Raw genomic sequence first — 20,227 nt, forward strand, 5'->3', positions numbered from 1 at the left:
AGACAGACCTGTTCACCAGCCACAGGAACGGCTGCTTTCCTTTATCCTTTCTCTGGGGGCTCAGAGATGGATAAGCTCAGGAGAGAAACATGAGCAGTTGGTAGGAGATGGTAGGAGACTTGGGCTGGGGGAGAGCAGGCAGCCCATAGCAGAGCTGGGTCGGATTCATTCAGACCCAGGGGGATCTGCAGGCGCTGGCTGATGGGATGAGGCCACGACACACACAGACAGGATGCGGGGTTGGGGTCATCCTCCCCAGGCCTCCATCCTGGGTCCTCCTCTTTGCAATCCAAAGCTGGGACCCTCGCACCCCACCCCCTCAGGGCCCCCGCTCTCCCTGCTGGCTCGCATTCTAGCTTTGACCTTGATTAGACCAATGAAAGACACTGGGATTGCCTTGACCAGCTCCCCATCCCTTTCAGGTAGATAGGTAGGAGTTTTGTTGCAGTCCTCAGCAGGTTTACTTTTTGTTTCTCTGTGACTTTATATCTCCCCAAAGGGTCTAGAAGCCTCACAGGGCCCCCTGGAGGACTGGTCAGGCCCTGGCAGGACCTCACTGCCACCTCGTCCCAGATGGAGACCAGGAAGAGCCGGCCTGAGAGCGAGATCAGTGGGGGCCGTGTGGGTTGAGGGGTTGCTGCTCACGTCCATGGGCTGAACTTGGGGGCGGATCTGCTTTTTTCTGGGCAGGAGTCAGGCTTCTCAAGATGTTCCGTGGCTGGGAACTCCAAGGTCAGATCTAGGTGGAGCCTCTGGGTGGAGGCATTGGCGGGGGGGGGGGGGGGGGAGGGGGGTGGCCGGCCAATGCTGATGGGCAGAGAAACCCCCATCGCCAGGGAGTTTCTCCTAACTCAGCCCAGAACAGAAGGAAAAGCAACTCTAGCCCCCAGAGGAGTAAGACAAGGGTGAGCAGTCAACGGTGGGAAGAACGCTCTGGCTCTATTGCCCCCCGGGAAGCCAGGAGGGGGTGTTTAAGGAAACTGCAAATAGATCCCCCCGTGCCTTTGCGGACCCCTCCCACCTGCTCCGGCCAGGACCAGGGATAGAACAGGGGAGGGAGGGCGGCGGGACGTCCAGCCCACCCAAATGCTCTGGGAAGGGACCCTGGGGCCGAAGTGTGGCAAGTCCTCCCTGTGAAATAAGGAGGGTTGAAGACCCAGATGCAGGGTCAATCACTGTCAAAGGTCATGATTCTAGAACAGGCCAATATGGGGAGCCTCAGCCCCTGGCAACTTGGGGGCCCTGCCCGTCCTTCTGCTCCCAGTGGGCCAGTCACTCTCTCCTGGGTGCCTGGGTCACATCCCAGAGGGAGTCCACGTGATTGGCTTGGTTTAGATGACCTTTCCACTTCACGGGTCAGCCACCAGTAATGGGCGAGACTCCCCTGGGACACCCTTCACCCAGCCGTCCCTGGGGATGGTTGGCAGGCATCCCAGCTGACGAGGCTGGCCACACCCTAGGAGCTTGCCAAGACTCAGGCTGGGTCCTGACCACCATCGTCTAAGCAAATTGGGGAGCAAGTGGCTCCACTTCCCCAATGTGGGGCTCAGCGACCCCACCATGTCCCCTGGTGGTCCCCCATCCAAGAATCTTTGACCATGTTGGGAGGACTTTGTTGGTGCTGATATTTTTCCTGTTTGTCCTCAGTAGAGGCGTATGCAGGTCAGGAAGTAACAGTTAGAACTGGACATGGAACCACAGACTGGTTCCAAATAGGAAAAGGAGTACGTCAAGCCTGTATACTGTCACCCTGCTTATTTAACTTATATGCAAAGTACATCATGAGAAACACTGGGCTGGAAGAAGCACAAGATGGAATCAAGATTGCTGGGAGAAATATCAATAACCTCAGATATGCAAATGACACCACCCTTATGGCAGAAAGCAAAGAAGAACTAAAGAGCCTCTTGATGAAAGTGAAAGAGGAGAGTGAAAAAGTTGGCTTAAAGCTCAACATTCAGAAAACTAAGATCATGGCATCCGGTCCCATCACTTCATGGCAAATAGATGGGGAAACAGTGGAAACAGTGGCTGACTTTATTTTTCTGGGCTCCAAAATCACTGCAGATGGTAATTGCAGCCATGAAATAAAAGGATGCTTACTCCTTGGAAGAAAAGTTATGACCAGCCTAGACAGCATATTAAAAGCAGAGACATTACTTTGCCAACAAAGGTCTGTCTAGTCAAGGCTATGGTTTTTCCAGTAGTCATGTATGGATGTGAGAGTTGGACTGTAAAGAAAGCTGAGCACCGAAGAATTGACGCTTTTGAACTGTGGTGTTGGAGAAGACTCTTGAGAATCCCTTGGACTGAAAGGAGATCCAACCAGTCCTTCCTAAAGGAAATCATCCCTGAATACTCATTGGAAGGACTGATGTTGAAGCTGAAACTCCAATACTTTGGCTACCTGATGGGAAGAGCTGACTCATTTGAAAAGACCCTGATGCTGGGAAAGATTGAAGGCAAAAGGAGAAGGGGATGACAGAGGATGAGATGGTTGGATGGACATGAGTTTGAGTAAACTCCGGGAGTTGGTGATGGACAGGGAGGCCTGGCATGTTGCAGTCCATGGGGTCGCAAAGAGTCGGACACGACTGAGCGACCGAACTGACTGAACTGAGGTCATAAAGTGGGTTCCCTAGTGGCCCAGATGGTAAAGAATCCAGCTGCAATGCAGGAGACACAGGCTCAATCCCTGGGTCGGGAAGATCCCCTGAAGAAGGGAATGGCAACCCACTCTAGTATTCTTGCCTGGAGAATCCAATGGACAGAGGAACCTGGTGGGCGACACTCCATAAGGTCACAAAGAGTAGGACACTCCTGAGCAACTAACACACACACACACACACACACACACACACACAGACACAAACACATGATAAAAATGCCCCTAAGAAACTTCACATGAACAAAACTGCATTCTAAGACTTTGGGAGAAAAAGGACCTGAGATTTATAATAGGCATGCCATTTGTGTACAGTAGGATGGTCCATAGTAGAGATCTTCCAAATAGCCGTGTGTCATTGTTCTAGCTCAGATCAGTCACCTGGATGACAAAAGTGATGCAAACCACAGCTCACCGCGCAAACCAGAAGGCTTGCGGTCCATTAGGCTGGGAGGATTGAGAGAGTGAATGTGTGTGAAGCCCTGAGAACAGGTTCCGGCATACTGTGAGTAACCGTGTCCTCCTGTTCTACAGTTCGGGGATGAAAGTGGCTCTCCTGGTGTTTTTCTATTCCACCACCTCTCTGTGTTGTCACAGCCCATTCTGCCCATCCTGCATGGGCTGGTGCCATCATTCTGAGCCCTGGGCCTCCCCGCCTTCCACCCTGAGCTGAGTTCACTCTCCTTGCTCACAGCCTCCTTTGCCAAGCAGCAGAGACTCAAGCCTGCCATCCTCCTGCCCCGGGATGCAGACAAGGACGCTGCTCCGCCATCATGAACTGCACGACACGGGGCCAGTTACCTGACTTGTGCCTCAGTTTCCTCCTCTGTGAATGGAGGCCAAGTGTCACCTTCCAGGGCTGATGTGAGGTGTAGTGTCAGGCATCTGAGTGTCGTATCATCCTCTGCTACTTTTATTATGAGTAGTAGTATTGTCACAGAAATCTTCTTAGCTTCTCCAGGGACCAGCTCCTCACTGTTGCTTCCTACGTGACTGACGTGACCTGGCCCATATTCATTCATCTGAGTCCTCAAATGTTTACCGAGTGCTGACTGTGTCTACGCCCTGGGCATATAGGGATGTGAGAGATGTTCAATGATCCTTCTTATTTTTATTGAAGTGTAGTTGATTTACAATATTATGTTGGGTTCAGGTATGCAGTATAATGACTCAGTATTTTTATAGGTTGTACTCCACTAAGTGATTACAAGATAATGGCTATAATTCCCATCAATATACCCTTCTTGCTTATCTATTTTATACATAGTAGTTCATATCCCTTAACCCCACATCCTTAACTTGACTCTCCTTCTTCCCTGTCAAGTGGTTTTTTTAAAATCTGTTTCTTTGGGATCTTATTGTCTCTATTTGGTCATATTGATGCTGGAATGACGTCTACCTCTTAGCAGGCACTTACCCTGTAATTATATGCACCTTTCTCAGTCAGACCCTTACACTATCCCGGGCCTGACTCCCTTATTTCCAGCTGAGGACTCTGAGGTGCGGGGAGGTCAGGTGACTTGCCCACACTACTGAGCTTTGAATGGGGGCTGTTTTACCCCTAAGCTCTCTACCACACTCTGGGGGGCCTTCTTTTGTAGAGCCCACCTCCCTGTTCTCGGGGCCCGACTTCCCTGGGCACAGTGAGACCCTGCCTCAATTCTAGTCCTGAGAACCTGAAAACCCTTCATTAGAATTTGGCCTCAGCCACAGAAAACCGTTCCTGTGATCAGGAGCATCAGCAGTCCGCTCCTGCCATGGGCCTGTGTGTATTCAGGTTGTCTTTAGAGGTGCTGCATTGAAAATATTAGCCCGTGAGCTCAACAACTATTCAGAAGTGCCCTCCAAAGAGGCACACACATTCCATGAGTCGTTGAATGTGAAAACGGCAAATGAGGGTCCAGGTTCCAGGCACGGACTTGGGGACAAAGCAAATGCCACATGTATCCTTGAGCCCACAGATAGCTGGGAGTGGGTCATCTGGGAGACACTCATGAGAAATGAAACCAGATGTTGTTTTTCTGACTTTAGATCATTTCGGGCACAGAGGAAGAGCATGGGCAGCTGGCCCGGGACCCACCGTGTCACCTGAACCAACCAGGAGAGGCCCCTGCTCACCCTTGAAGATGCACTTGCCTTTGTCACGTGCAGAAGGCCCAGACCTAGTGTCCCTCCCCATGGGTTCTTTCAGCTCGCTGGTCCACACACAGTGAGCGGAGGGCCTGTGGAACCCAGCATGGTGCAAGGGCCTGTGGGGGACGTGTCCACAGTCTTCAGGTAAACTAGCTCTTTTGCCTACTCTCTGTCCTTTGTGTGTTGGATTGTCACAGTGGCATCGAATGCAGCCTTTTGCAAAATGTAACCCATTGTATTAAAAACATGCCTTCCCTTTAATCCAGCAATTCCAATTTCAGGCATGTATCTTTAGAATCAAGCATGTAAACCGATTTGGCTGTAAGAAGGTTCAGACAATGTTTCTTTTTAAAATTTTTTGTTTGTTTTTAATAGTAGCAAAGGACTGGGAACAATAGGAGGTTGGTGACCAAATGACAGGTATACCACACAGTGGGGTGATATTTGGCTATTAAGATGATTTCGTAAAAGTATATTTACTGAAGGCAGAGTCCAGATATGTTATCAAGTGAAAGGAGCAGTTGTAAACTATACCATGATCATGTGGCATGATCCTGCGTGTGTGTGTGTGTGCACGCGTGTGTACACCCACATCTCTCTCTGAATAGCAGTGTCAGCACATGACCTGGTGTCTGGTGTTTCATTGTCCTGACAAGAGCTGTGCAGGGCCCCCTGGTGATTCACTGGAAGAGTGAATCACCACTTCCAAGGGTCTAAAGGGACCCTTTTGTCTTTCAGAAGGTGTGTGTTGGTGGGGGACGGAGTGGGTGGGGTAGCTTATTTCCCCAAGATGCTTCCATCCCAGTGGAGGCAGGGCAGTGCGCCTGGTATGACACCCCTGGACTCCCTCCATTCCTCCAGCCCCCATCCTTGTCACCCTCCCGGGAGGGAGGGGCTTGGAGCGTGAGTTTGGAAGGAGAAGAAGCTGGGCAGAATCACTGAAACCCTCTTGGGTCTGCTCTCCCATGTTGTAAATCTCACAGAACAGGCCATTTGGTCCAGTTCTGCCACAGGGGGTTGAGTGAGATGCCTCACTCTGGGATTCAGCGTCTGGAAGGACGTGTAGCCAATACAGTCGTGTCTCTCCAACTTCAGTTCTCTCTGTGTCAGTGACCTTCTGGTCCCCTCTGCCCTACTATATACCTTTGTTTATGACTCAGTTGGTTCAGGGCTCAAGTGAGGATGTGAGAAAGGGAATGTGATTCGCTGGCGCCTCTCAAACCCCTTAACATTCTGGGCCCTCTTTTTAAAATAAGCAACACTTCACTGTCAGGGAGTGAGCGCAAAGAAAATGTCTCATGCTCTCCCTTTTCTTTCTCTCCCTCTCTTTTCCTTCTTTCTGCTTTACATAAACTTTTTTTTAATATATGCATATGGTTAAGTTATGAAAGAAAATATCTTTGTGGGTCCAGTCCAAATGATTTGGTATGAGTGCTACGTGAGTCTTTAAGGCTTACTGAAGATGTTCTGTCTATATAAGCCCCTGATGCCTATAACAATATGCTAAAGGATTTTCTTAAAGAGAATGGGAATTCAGGGATAAACAAATCAAATCCTAGAACGGCTGTGTAAATGTAAACATATAAGACTTTTCGTGTATATGGCTCCATTTGACTAGTAGAAAGAACTTAAGGTTGATGATTGTGTACACAAATCATCTTCTCTCAGAAATGGACAGAGAGCAGTTCTTTAGAATGGTTCTCAGGGGGAAATGAGAAGTTTTGAAAAGCAGTTTTGGATCAAAGTCACTTTCAATGTACACTTATGAGTTAGTGCTTATCCAAACTTCTGTGGGTACCTACAATTCCAGCTTCTCCAAGCTAGGCAGCAGCTTTGTCCTAAGCTTATACTTAGGTTTGTCCAAGCTTCACAAAGCTTGATAATTTCATACATTTCCTCTTTCTAAAGCCAAACAGATATTTTTGGTGATTGTGTAGAAAATAGGTGCCTACAACCTGCTGGGCTCTGTCACCCATTGCATCATCCTATTGCAATAAACGACTATCACTAAGAACCTTCTGTTAGGGATCGGGATGGGGAATACATGTAACTCCATGGCTAATTCATGTCAATGTATGACAAAAACCACTACAATATTGTAAAGTAAATTAGCCTCCAACTAATAAAAATTAATTTAAAAAAAAGCCTTCTGTTAATTCCTCACTTGAATTCCAGCATCAAGACAAAAACACAAGTGAGCGAAAACTTTTCTTATGCTGTTATCAGCAGGCAAAAACTTATTTATATAAATCCTTCTTTGTCTCTTGTGACAGTCTTTATTTTAAAATTTGTTTCGTCTGATATAAAAGCCATTCATTCACTCCAGCTTTCTTTTGATTTCCATTTGCTTGGAATACCTTTTATCATCCCTCACTTTCAGCCTGTATGTGTCCCTAGATCTGAAGTGGGTCTCTTGGAGACAGCATGTCCATGGGTCTTGCTTTTGTTTCTATTCTGCCAGTCTGTATCTTTTGGTTGGAGCATTTAATCCATTTACATTTAGGATAATTATTGATATGTCTGTTCTTATTGACACATTTTGTTAGCTGTTTTGGATTTGTTTTTGTAGGTTTTTTTTCTCCCTGTCATCTTTTGTTCTCTTGTGATTTAATGACTCACCTTGGCGTTGTGTTTGGATCCCGTTTTCTTTTGTCTGTTATAGATATTTGGTTTTTTGCTACCATGAGGTTTTGATATGGCAGTCTATACATAAACAAGATTGTTTTAAATTGATGATCTCTCCATTTCAAATGCATTTCAGTATCCTGCATTTGTGCTCTCATTATCTCACAATTGCTCGTTTTGATATCATATTTGTGTGGAGGTCATTTCCTACCTCTGCTGTATGCTTGCCTTTTTCTGGTGAGCTTTTTCATTTGTAATTTTCTTGTTTTTAGTCATGGCCTTTTCTTTTGCACCTAGAGAATTTCCTTTACTGTGTATTGTAAAGCTGGTCTCGTGGTGCTGAATTCTCTTGGCTTTTGTTTGTCTATAAAAGTTTTGATTTTTCCATCGAATCTGAATGAGAGCCTTGCTGAGTAGAGCATCCTTGGTTGTAGGTTATTCCCTTTCATCACTTTAAATATATTGTGCCACACCCTTCTGGCCTGCAGAGTTTCTGCTGAGAAATCAGCTAATACATGATGGAAGTTGCCTTGTAAGTTATTTGTTGCCTTGCCTTTGTTCCTTTTAATACTTTTTTCTTCCTCTCTAGTTTTTGTCAGTGTGATTACTGTGTGTCTTGGCGCGTTCCTGGAGTTTATCCTGCCTAGGACTGTCTGTGCCTCCTGGACTTGGGTGACTGTTTCCTTTCCTGTGTTAGGGAAGTTTTCAGCTGTTGTTGTCGCCTCAAATATTTTCTCAAGTCCATTCTCTCCTCTCCTTCTGGGACCCCTCCATCTGGCTACTTAACATGTTAAAACCAACTTTGATATGCCTCCCTACCCTGGGGCCTCCCGCAGTCTTCCCCAGCTCTCCATTCTCTAAATGATGCCTCAGGGTGACCTTGGAATCACCTTCAACCTTCCTCCTCCATCTCATGTTTCAGTTCCATCTTCAAATATATCAAGGCACCATCTCACCTCACCACCTCTGACACCCTCCTGGTCCAAATAACTAGCATCTCTATTACAGTCGCCTCGTCCCTGGCCCCCTGCTCCTACCTTCCCGCACCTGTATTTTAACCTCAAGGTTAAGTCAGATGGTGTAACTCCAACCTCCCAGTAGTGACACTCCAGTCCCCCAGTAGGGTACCATCGGAGAACCGCCTGACCCTTACTCTGGCTGTCAAGGCGCCGCACTGTCAGGCTGTGTGAGCTCCCTGTCTCGCCTCCCACTCCCCATCTACTCTGTCACTCTCTTCCAGCCACACCAACCTCCCTACTGTTCCGAGGACGTGCCTGGCACGCTTCCACACCAGGGCTTTGGCGCGTGCCGTTCCCTCTGCTGGAACACCCTGCCGTGGGGTCTCCAGATGGCTTAGTTCTTTGTCTCCTCAGGTTGTGGCTTTCAGGCTCTCCCTGAGCACCCTCATTTAAAATTTCTGCCTGCCCAACACTCCCAGGTAGCGCTAGTGGTAAAGAACCCACCTGCCAATAAGAGATGTGGATTTAATTCCTGGGTCAGGAAGATCCCCCGGAGGAGGGCATGGCAACCCACTCCAGTACTCTTGCCTGGAGAATCCCATGGACAGAGGAGCCTGGCGGTTTACAGTCCGTGAGGTCACAAAGAGTTGAACACAACTGAAGTGACTTAGTACGAGACACTCCCAAAGCCCTTTCCCCTGTTGCGATATGTTCATGTCTTTTATCTCCACACGCTGTACTACTTTTCTTATTTGTTTATTTGTCTGTCTGCCCCAATTAGAAGGTCAGCTGGACAAGGGCAGAGATGTTTGTTCTCTCACTGCTGTTTCCCCAGCACCTGGAAGAGTGCCTAGCACATCGTAAGCATTCAGTTGATATCTGTTGAGTGAGTGAATGAATCTAAAAGGTGGGTGACTGAGATAGGCTTCATTTATGAGAAAAATAAAAGAAGTATGATCTACTGTGCAGCAAAATGTTATGGAGAAGTTCACACCAACACACAGAAAAAAAAAAATTAGGCTGCGTTGACACTAGAGCACTATAGTGATTTTCTCTGAATGAGGGGCTGCAAATAAGTCTCTCTCTTTCCCACTGTTGTTTTTAATAATCTACAATTATTGTTTGTGTAATGAAGTAAAAGTAGAAGAATAGTTTTTGAAAAGTGGTGCTTGCTATAAATTATAAGACGCTCAGAGGCAAGGATTGCATGCAGGCACATGGGCATTTCTGTGTTCTTCAAATAGAGACTTTCCGTAGGCTGAGACGCTCTACCTCTGGCAGGACAGCTAGTTCTGTATTCATCAGGTGCTCTTTATACACAACAACTGTTGCCCCAGAGTGTTTGGACTAGTGCATCAGTCAAGCTGACATTACCAAGAAAGGAAGACACACAATGACTTGGACAACCAGTGGCCGCCTTGCTTGGGTCCCTGGCTAGCATGGCCCCATGAGTAACCAATCATAAGCTTCATTGGGCTCTGTCGCTGAGAAAGCATTTTCACACTCTTCATGTTACTTGATCTTTTTTTTTTAATTAATTTATTTTTGGCGGCACTGGGTCTTCGTTGCTCTGTGTGAGCTTTCTCTATTTGCGGCGTGCGTGCTCAATCACTTCAGTTGTGTCCGACTCTTTGCTTCCGCATGGACTGTAGCCCGCCAGGCTCCTCTGTCCATGGGATTCTCCAGGCAAGGATACTGGGGTGGGTTGCCATGCCCTCCTACAGGGGATCTTCCTGACCCAGGGATCGAACTCAGGTCTCCAGCGTCTCCTGCATCACAGGTGGACTCTTCACCGTTGAGCCAGCCGGGAAGCAGGGGCTATTATCTAGTTGTGGTGTACATGCTTCTCTGTGTGGTGGCTTCTCTTGTTGTGGAGAAGGGGCAGAGGTTTAGTAGTTTCAGCTTAAAGGCTCCAGGGTGCACGGGCTTCTGTAGTTGTGGTGCACAAACTTAGCTGCCTTGTGGCATGTGGAATCTTCTTGGACCAGGGATCAAACCCTGTCCCCTGCATTGCAAGGCAGATTCTTAACCACTGGACCATGAGGGAAGTCCATTAGTTGATCTTTGTAACAGCTTTGTATGTTATCTGTCATTTCCGTCCCCCAGGCGGCTTGGGGAGTTTAAGTATTTGTTGAAGATCTCATAGGTGGCTTCTCCCACAAATAGCCTGGAAGTAACAGACAGGAGTTGGTCAGCAGACTTGTCTAAAAGGTGTAGCACGGGATGAGCTGATCACAGCTAAACCCTTCTTGTGCTTAGAGGAAACTAAAGTGGAGAAGTGCAGTAGGATTTGTTTTGGAAAGGAGATACAATGTCTCTGTTATCCTAGCAGCGTGGGTGTGTTTCTTGGGTGTGGGGACTACCTTTGTTTGGAGAGAAAAAAAGACCTTAATACATGCTTGGGGTAAATGTGAGGTCTTGATATTGAAACCACTCTGATGTACAAAAAAAAAAAAAAAAAAAAAAAGCCCAAAATGTGGGAGGCATTTTTTAACCACTAGGAGAGTGTGGGAGAGCATAAAGGAGAGAGGAAGAAGGAACAGGGGAAAGGGCAAGATGGAGAGAGGTGGGAGGGAGCGGGCAAGTGTCCATGTCAGGGACCAGAGGCTGCGTGAAGATCAGAGATGCTCTTCTGTTGGATTTTGAAGTTGTGCTGCTGTGATAGAAATCTGTTCTCCCCTTCTAGCCCTTTCACTCCTGTAATAATTGACACATTCTGCTCAGCTCACAGATATTCTGTGTGAGAGAGAACCTTGATATCCTTGATGAGAGTTGTGGCATGAAATAGCACAGAGTAACGACCGCACACATATGAGCAAAAGGCAGGCCAGGGCAGGGCATGGGAAGACAGAAGGAGCCATGACCACAGCAGCCCCTGAGGACGTGCAGAGATCATGGTGGAGGCCCTTGGCTTCTGAAGGTCATGGGTCTGATGACTCAAGCCAGCTTTACCCAGATCTCCACCCGGTGGGGGGAGGTCTAATCATATGATAACTAATAATCATAGTTACATCCAAAAAGAAAATACTAGGATTGACATTTAGTAAAAATTTATTTCGCCCTCTAATCAAGTTCCTTTGCTTGAGTCAAAAAGCAAGAATTAACAAGTGCAAAGAAGAGCAGACTTGTTCCCTGCCCCATTTCCTACCTTTCTTGGGAATAAGGCTTAATGGACACTTTTCTTTAATAGACAGTGTCACGTCATTAGTCCTACAGAAGGTCTATTTACCAGGGCGGATTTTCAGATTCCAAAGAACCTGAAGAATGCCGCACAACTAAGTAGCATTCAGGTTTATCCATCAGTCCCCTGTGAGTTTGTTTAACATGGGTCAGTTTCCCTATTTGTTCCCATAGATTTGTAACTGCCAGCACTAGACATAAGCTGGGATTTTCTGTTGTAAACCTTTTGCTCTGCCTAGGGCTGGGCTCAGGTGCAAGGCTACGCATAGCTCTGACCATATCAGAAGGAACACAAAGGCCATCCTTTTAGATGAAGCATTCCCATGAGGCAAGCCCAGAGACATCCTCCCCTATCCTTTCTCATTTCACCCTGTCCTCATCATCATTCCTTTCCAAGGAGTCTGCAAGAAGGGTCTGTGCCCAGGGCAGCCAGGATATGTTTTCCAAGAGGTACCCTGGGACCACAGTGGGGACACGCAGTCACAGTTGTCACCTGACGGCACCCTACAACGACTGTGATAAGAAGCCACTGTTTCCAAGTCTCGTTCCCCATCCTGTAGGGCAGGAGCCTGAGGCATCTCAGCACAGGGCTGCTTTGGAGATGAAGACACCAGGCAAGCTGACTCACCACCTCGGCCAGTGACACCTGCTTTGCTTCCGCCATAATTAGTGCATCAGAAGGGCAGTCTCAGGCGGGTGCCCAGAACTGGGGAGGAATTTCCCTCAAAGAGCAGTGCCCTCTGACCAGCCAATACTGTATCTCCCTCCACTCATCTTCAAAGCTGCCTTTCTCCACGCAAATCCATGAGCTGGCAGGTGAGTCTGACCATCTGTCACTAGGGATTTTGATTCCCTTCCATCAGTCCCCCAAAGCCTTATTCAGTGATTTCAATCTTAAAAAGCATTTGAATGTCCATCCATGCGTTAATTCATCCAGCACTGAATTGCCTGATATTATGAGGCGCATGGTGAAGCCAGTGGGCTGGGGTCAGAGGAGAAGGCTGCACTGCCCTCCGGAGGCTTTGGGGCTGCTAGGGGGCAGCGGACAGTGGACGAGCCCGTGTGAGGAGACAGGAGGGGCTCTGACAGCCGCAGCCGAGAGTCTCTGTGTCTGAGGACGGGATGTCCTCCACTCCACGTGCGCCTCCTCCCTCTGTCCCTTTCCACTTCTGTCTGTCCCCAGCTCCCTTATTTCCTTTTCCGTTCCCCTCTGTCACCCAGGGACAACCTGTCGCCTTGCTCCAATCTTCCCTCCACTCACATACAAAATTTTGTCCCTCCTTCGATTCTCTTTTCTCACCTCACCCCCATCTTTCCCACACGTCAGCCAGTCTCTCCAAACCAATGGAAATTCTCCCCAATCAGAGGTAAGGAGGAAGCATCCATCCCCCAAAATACAAGGAACAGAACCAGCGTGGAGAACCGGAATCATGTCAGACATCTCCCAGGGGAGAGAAAAAGGCCACAGATGATAACAAAAATGTTGCTCGCTGCCATGACAACCACAGCCATTCAGCCACAGTACCAAGGGTGTGGAGGCAACAAAATCAATTGCATGTTTATTTCTCCAGCACAACCAGGCTGTCTAAGCAGGAGGAAGCCAAGGAGATGCCTTCGGTCTTCTGCCCATCACCTGCCAGAGAACCAGGATACTTGGTGGCAGTTGGCTTACCTTTCTCCAAACAGCCATCTGTTGTGACATCACTGTCAGCTGAGCCTGACTCATCACTTGTATCAACCAGCTTCCAGAGTGTGCCGTGTGCCCAGGTGAGGAGGCTCAATCCCATGCTGGCATCAGTGGCCCACATCTTGGGGCACATGGCCAGCATGGATGGGGTGGCTGCAGGACCCAGAAGGCTCAGTGCAAACAAGTTTATGTCTGTGGTCGGGAAGGTGGGAGGTGGAGCCCCACCTAACAAAACAGGGAGCAGCATCCTTATTAAGAGTAAAACCTAAACCCAACAAGAGAAACAATAATCAATAGGGACCCTGTCCCTGGCCTCAGCCCACATCACACAACTGAAGATTTAAAGGGCCAGTTAAGAAAAGGGTGTGAGGGGATCACGCCAGTGAAGGTGTTAGTCGCTCAGTTGTGTCTGACTTGTTGTGATCCCATGGACTGTAGCCCGCCAGGCTCCTCTGTTCGTGGGATCCTCCAGGCAAGAATACTGGAGTGGGTTGCCATTCCCTTCTCCAGGGGATCTTCCCGACCCAGGGATGGAACCTGGGTCTCCTGCATTGTGGGCAGATTCTTTACTGTCTGAGCCACCAGAGGAGCCCCTTTCTGTCCCAGGTCTTTAATAAACATGGACACGAACATCCTTAAGCTGTATTGTGAGCTGGGCCAGCCACAGAGTCAGAGGCAGACTGCTTCTTGGGGATGGTGACTGCCCTTTCCAGAGACGCTGCCACCTGCTCTGAGGGCATTGGCAGGTGCCAGCAGCCCCCAAGGGCCCTGGGCCTCTGATCTCCAGTTGCTTCTGCACTGTTAGGAGGACAGAGGAGGCTGAAGCCACCTGGGCACTCTCTCCCCATCTTCTATTCCTCTCCATCACCCTAGGGATCATGTGGCTTTCAAGGGTCTCTGCAGTGAAATAATATTGCCAAGTGCCAGACATCTCACATTGTGTGAGATATTAGCAGAAGGATAACAATATTGCCTGCCGTTAGGAAACTCCTTTAAGAGAATCCATGTGTGTTGGACATTGAAGAAGGTGGAACGAGGTGGTTGGGATGGATTACACTGCTGCTGCCCATCCTATTAAATATGTCATGGGTTCAGAGCCACATGGGCGTTTGTGAATCCCGTTCCTCTGTTGGCTAAATGGAGCTCGATTTGTGTGCGGATCAAAGAAAAGCTACTTATCCCTACTGGATATCTCCTTCTAATTCACCAGCATTGTTCAGCAGGGAAAGGTGAAACAAAGGGTGAATTCATTCACAGACAGGAGCTTCAGAGCCCACACATCAAGGAGATAGCTCAAAACTCCAAAAAACAGCTCTGACCTAAGTTTTCCAACATTTTATGTTTTCAAAAATCATAGGGAAAGGATGGACTATCCAAAAAGAACAAATTTCACTTTAATTTTTGTTTAAATGCCTCAAAGCAAAAAAAAAAAAAAAAATTCCAGTGTTCTGTCTTTTTTCCCACTGCTGTCAGCTAGGCTGGGAGCCCCTTGTATTCTTATCTTTTCCCACCTTGTGGTGAAGGTCTACCTTCCAAACAGGTGAGGGCTGAGACTAATCAATATGACAGTTGCTCACTGCTTCAGCATAAGAGAAATTGAACGTTTATATGGAAACATCTTAACTTTACCACACCACCACATGGGTCCAAAAACAAAGAAAACAAAAACTGGCTCTAAAACAAATGCCATTAGAAAACAGTTTCTTTAAAATTTATACATACACCTACCATATGTTCTATCCCTAGGTACTTATCCAAGAAAAAAGAAAACACATGTCCATATAAAGACTCTTACATAAATGTTTATAACAGTTTTATGTGTGATAGCCACAACTGAAACAATCCAAATGCCCATCAGTAATGAATAAATGAACATGGTATAAATGAATAGCCAAACAGATTGTGGTATATCCATACATTGGAATATTACTTGGCAACGAACAAGGAGAAACTAGTGATATAAACAACAGATGCATGAGTCAAAATAATTATGCTGATTGAATGAAGCCAGACAAAAAGAAATTTATATAAAACTTTAGAAAATAAAAACTAATCTGTTGTAGCTAAAAGCAGATCAGTGGTTGCCTGGGAGGAAAGGTCCGGGGAACCAGAAGGACAGATCATAAAACAGGTGATGGATGTGTTTGTTGTCTTCAATGTGGTGATGATTTCATGTGTCAAGGCTTGCCCATTTTACACTTTAAATGTATTCAATTTATTTTACCAATTATGCTTCAGTAAAGTCATTTAAAGACTAAAAAAAAAAAGTTAAAGACTGATATGTCATATCAGTCACAGGGAGTAGATATATATCCTTGCCTTAAATAACTAGATAACCAGAAAAAGTATATGAAACAACATTGATAAAAGTATATGAAACGGACAACGTTGGACGACAGTCAAGGCAAGACTGTGAAGGGAAGCTAGCAAGGTGCCTCCGGCAATGGCACCAGCTCATTGTCTAGAGGAACTCAAATGAAGCTGATGGGCTTGTGGACTGAAGCAGAGTTCAGAGTTGTTGGAGACCAAGGACTTTCACATTTTCAGGGCAGAGTGCCAGAGAGAAGGGAATTCTACACATGGGGAAAAACTCCGTTGTCTCGTTAGAAACCTCGTCTTTGATCCCTGATCATTGACTGCATGTGAAAAAATTCCTTGAGGCAAGAAAAAGAACCATCTAAAAGGAGCAGATGAACCAATTTCTGGAGTTTTTACAGGGCTGCAAATCATTGGCATTCTCACCAGCCAAAGTGCAGACCCTGTATCACATGGGTTGTGTCCTCAGAGGGTATTGCCTTGATCACAGTGCTAAATTAGTCCTCGACTAAATGTTTTTCTGGACAAAGTTGAAACGCAAGCCCTGAAAAGATTAAACTGTTTCCAAGTAACTGTGAGCCAGAGCAAAGTCCAATACTCTCTCCAGGAATCAAACAAAATCTGATACCTAATACTGTAAAATGTCCATTACCTAGCATCCAATAGAAAATCACTAGGCGTGACAAACAGCAGGAAAATATGACTTATAACTGGGAGGAAAAAAATAGAAATATGCCCAGAAATGGCAGAGATGATGAAACTGGCAGGCAAAGATGTTAAAATCGCTATGATAAATCTTATAAATATATTCTAGGATGTTAAAGGAAACCATGAGCTCAATTATGAGAGAAATAGAAGATATAAAAGAAACTCAAGTGGAACATCTGGAGGTGGAAAACACAATAGCTGAAAAACAAATTGTGAACAAAAATCATCGTCTCATTGTTAGTGGAACTCACTTTGAGCCTGTCAAGTGATCATTGAATCATCTCTTCCTTGGAGACGCTTCCTTGGCTGGGACAAACTTAGTATTCTGTGTTCTCCCAGTGCTTCAACCTCTTCTTCCAAGTACTTGCCATGGTTGTAATAGTTCCATTATCCATGAGACTACACACTGCATGTCTGTAAGGTCCATGAGAGCAGGAGCATGTTTTTGCTTACCTCTATGCCAGTACCTGGAGCATTGCCAGACCCCAAGAAAAGCACTCAGTAAATATATTTTGAATGAATGAATGAATGAACTGCTGTCATCAGCTTTGCAGTGGATTCAAATTCAGCAGCTCTTATCTAAAAGCATCACCTCTGACTGCTCATCAGCATAGTGACTCTGATTGACCATAAGCTACGATTCTCACATGGCTCCAAGAAATGTTCTGCCTGCAGGCATGTTTTAGTATGAAAAGATGATTCACTGAGTGACCTGAAGTGAGTTGCTTCATGTCTGACCTTTGGTTTCCTCAGCTATTGCACGAGGTTGTTGAAACAGAACCTGGTCTCTAAGAACCCCCAGCTCTGATGTTCCAGGACACAGTTATGATCCAGTCTCCAAAAACGCTCCTCCTCCCCGCAGGGTCCTCAACCTCCTTGTCCCCATGGCCCTGGATGTGCTCTCTCTGCCTTGCAGCATGGCTTCTGTGCAGCCACCAAGCAGAGAATCGTGTGTGATTTCTGAAGCCAAGTGTCATGAAGGGCACTGTGGCCTCTGCTTCGGCCTCTTGGATCTCCAGCCACGATATCAGAAGAACACTCAATCAGCCCTTGGGGAGAGGTCTTCATGGAGAGAAGCTAAGGCCTCCCGCCAATGGCCAGGTGAGCAAAGCATCCTGGGGCCAGACCCTCCAGCTCCAGTCAGACATTCACTTGACTGCAGCCCAGCCCACATCTGACCTTCACTTAGTGGGAGATCATAGCTGGATCCACCCAGCCAGACTACTCTTGAATTCCTGACCCACAGGACCCATCAGTCAGTTCAGTTCAGTCGCTCAGTCACATCCAGTTCTTTGCAACCTCACGGACTGCAGCACGCCAGGCTTCCCTGTCCATCACCAACTCCTGGAGCTTACTCAAACTCATGTCCATTGAGTCAGTGAGAGGTACTAATTGTTCACACTGGTTTTTGTTTTTGTTTTGTTTTTTTGAGGGGATAAATATTTGCCATTTATTTATCTGGCCAAAGATTTATCTTGGATATGTAACTCGTGGCCATAAATTGATAAAGATACCAACAATCCACAAGAAAAAAATGGGCAAAAGATTTGACCAAGTACTTCCCCAAAAAAGATAACCACCCTGGAGCAGCAAATGGCAACCCACTCCAGTTTTCTTGCCTGGGAAATCCCATGAACAGAGGATCCTGGGGGACTGCAGTCCATGGAGTCACAAAGAGTCAGACACAACCTAGTGACTAAATAAGAGCAACATGGACTTGTGAGTTTCTGTTATGTAAGTACTGTAAGAAGCTAAATAATTAAAAGCATTATTTGTGATTTAAAAAAAAAAACATAACCAAATGGGAATAAGTATATGAAATGGTGCCCCAACTTTACCACCCATGAGACAAAGGCAAGGCAAAACCACAGTGGCTAAAGTCAAAACCCTGACAATGTGTACTGCTTTAAACCGCTAAGTTTTAGGGTAATTTATCATGCAGCAGTAGGGAGCCAGGACACTGGTAGTGGAAGGTCCCTCCTTCACTCTTTCATTACCCCTGCTGTGGAGAAAAACGCTAACTCAGTCTCCAAAACAGACATCTTTCCCAATTTGGAGACCAAGTTGGGGGCTTGGAATCTTGATCAAAAATCTCCAGGAATACACAAGCCTTCATTGGCCCCAGCAGGTCTAACGCCACCCCGTCTCTACTACATTCTCCCCACTCTTTTCTTTCTTTTTTTCACCAGCAATTTTTCACTCAGTTTCAACTGTTTCACTCCCATTCTGCTTCTGATTTTCTAGGTGACCTTGGGATACAGGTCCTGCTCTCCTGAATGAGTTTTCCAAGTTCCATAATCGGCTTTGAATATCCTCAGAGTCCCTGTGGGCGCATGGCAGGTATTGAACAGATATTATTTACTGCCTTGGTCTAGGTCCTCTGGAAAGCTGACCCTGAGCAAGGATTAAGGTTCTAATGTTTCGATTAGAAGGTACAAGTCTAGGGGGATGGAGGCGAGGGAAACCAAGAAATGGGACAAAAAGCTGTGCGATGCCATGTAACACGTTACTGTGGTGATTTTGTTTCACTGTGAGTTCCCCCTGAGCTTCTAGGGGACACCAGGTTTACTCATCCCAGAGCTTGTCCAGAAAGGCGGCAAGAAGGACTCATGCTCCAGGGTCATTTGTGGGAGAATGGAAGGTGGAGGAGTGTATCTGCCCTGTTTTGCTTCTACCTCCCAGGTTAACATTCACCCCCAAGGGGAGTTAGCTCCCTAGCATTCTCCAGCCCCTGATGACTGCCCAGGAAGCCAGACTCTATGCCTGTGGTGAGGAATTTAATCTGCGTTCAAGGTGGAGGGTATCCAGGGGCAAGTGGGACATCAGGTGAGAGAGGGAACAGGCACTGAGGAACCTGCGAGGATGTACAGGACGTGTGTTGCATACAGTTACCTTCTTGGCCCCGTTTCTGGTTCCTTAGATACTAGCTTGTCAGCACAGCTGTAGGAAGGCCTGGCTTCTTGTTCTGACTGCATTGGTTCCTCCAGTGTGTGATGTGGGTGGAGATAGAGTGAGGCTGTGTATTAATGGGAGCTGACCCTTGCAGGCTTCAAGACAGATGGACACACTCAACTCCTGGCACTCTAAAATGCAGGACTTTCTACAGCCAGCTGGAGGGAAGATCTTATCTCTCAGCTGAGTGGGGTCTCTAAAACAGTAACACCCACTGGCTTAGAAAATGCAATTAAAAAAAAAAAGAAAATGCAATTTAATGGAGTAGAACTGGAGTTTTTAAGCAGTCACTGGGCTGTTTTAGACAAAATTCAAAGGCCCTAAGGCAAATTTTTTTTTTTTTTTTTTTTGCTAGAAAGACAGTTGTTTCCTCCCAAGAGTTGTTTAGACTTCTTAGAAGCAACCCCAGGAAACATGTTGCAAGCAGTAGGTGGAGGCCTCCATGATTCCTCAGAATCCCAGTGTGCTAAGAGGGCAGTCCAACTTTCATTAACAGATGAGGATGGATGGTTGGGTGATGGATGAATGGATGGATGGATGGGTGGGTGATGGATGAATGGATGGATGCATGGGTGGGTGGGTGGGTGAATGAACTGATGAGGTTACTGTTCAGTTTTGTAAAAACCCAAGAGGTGTTGTCCAGGCATTTAACACCCTTAAATGCCCATTTCCTAGAGGCAGACAAGGAAGTCATAGCTGTGGGTTTTTACCCTCTGAGTCTCTCCAACATGCATTTTTCCTGTCCCTGACACAGCCACCCTCTCCAATCCCCCAGCCCTCTGGCTTGTTATCAGCTCCATGCTGTCTCTTTGCATTAGAGTGACAAGAAGCAGCACAAAGCCGCCGACAGGAGTCTGGAGCTGTAATTTGCACTGACATTCACTGGTGTTATCCACTTAGTGCCTGGTAAGCCAAACAGGAGATTTGTCTGATTTTGATCCCAGGAAGAGAAATGACAGTGCTGCCCCGCTCCTGCCACTCAGAGCCGAGCGCCGGGCCAGT

General features: G+C 46.9%; 2 long non-coding RNA genes across 5 annotated transcripts in view; one reads left to right on the plus strand and one right to left on the minus strand.

Moving 5' to 3' along the window:
* The first annotated feature begins 2,259 nt into the window (after positions 1 to 2,259).
* Positions 2,260 to 20,227, plus strand: part of LOC110145183 (uncharacterized) — a 90,119-nt gene continuing 72,151 nt past the window's right edge. For 2 of the 4 annotated variants that reach the window (XR_011483622.1, XR_011483621.1), the window contains exons 1-6: positions 2,260 to 3,170; positions 4,697 to 4,942; positions 12,123 to 12,378; positions 13,134 to 13,329; positions 17,136 to 17,374; positions 18,518 to 18,613. This is a non-coding gene — a long non-coding RNA (uncharacterized lncRNA). The remainder of the gene's footprint in view (positions 3,171 to 4,696; positions 4,943 to 12,122; positions 12,379 to 13,133; positions 13,330 to 17,135; positions 17,375 to 18,517; positions 18,614 to 20,227) is intronic. The other 2 variants (XR_011483623.1, XR_011483624.1) reach the window with 2 other exon arrangements.
* LOC110145186 (uncharacterized) lies at positions 8,010 to 8,961 on the minus strand. Its single transcript, XR_002316124.2, has 2 exons — positions 8,887 to 8,961; positions 8,010 to 8,111 (listed from the first exon to the last, which is right to left on the minus strand). It is a non-coding gene; the product is annotated as an uncharacterized lncRNA (long non-coding RNA).

The sequence above is a fragment of the Odocoileus virginianus genome, chromosome 26 (assembly GCF_023699985.2).
Source record: "Odocoileus virginianus isolate 20LAN1187 ecotype Illinois chromosome 26, Ovbor_1.2, whole genome shotgun sequence".
NCBI lineage: Eukaryota > Metazoa > Chordata > Mammalia > Artiodactyla > Cervidae > Odocoileus > Odocoileus virginianus.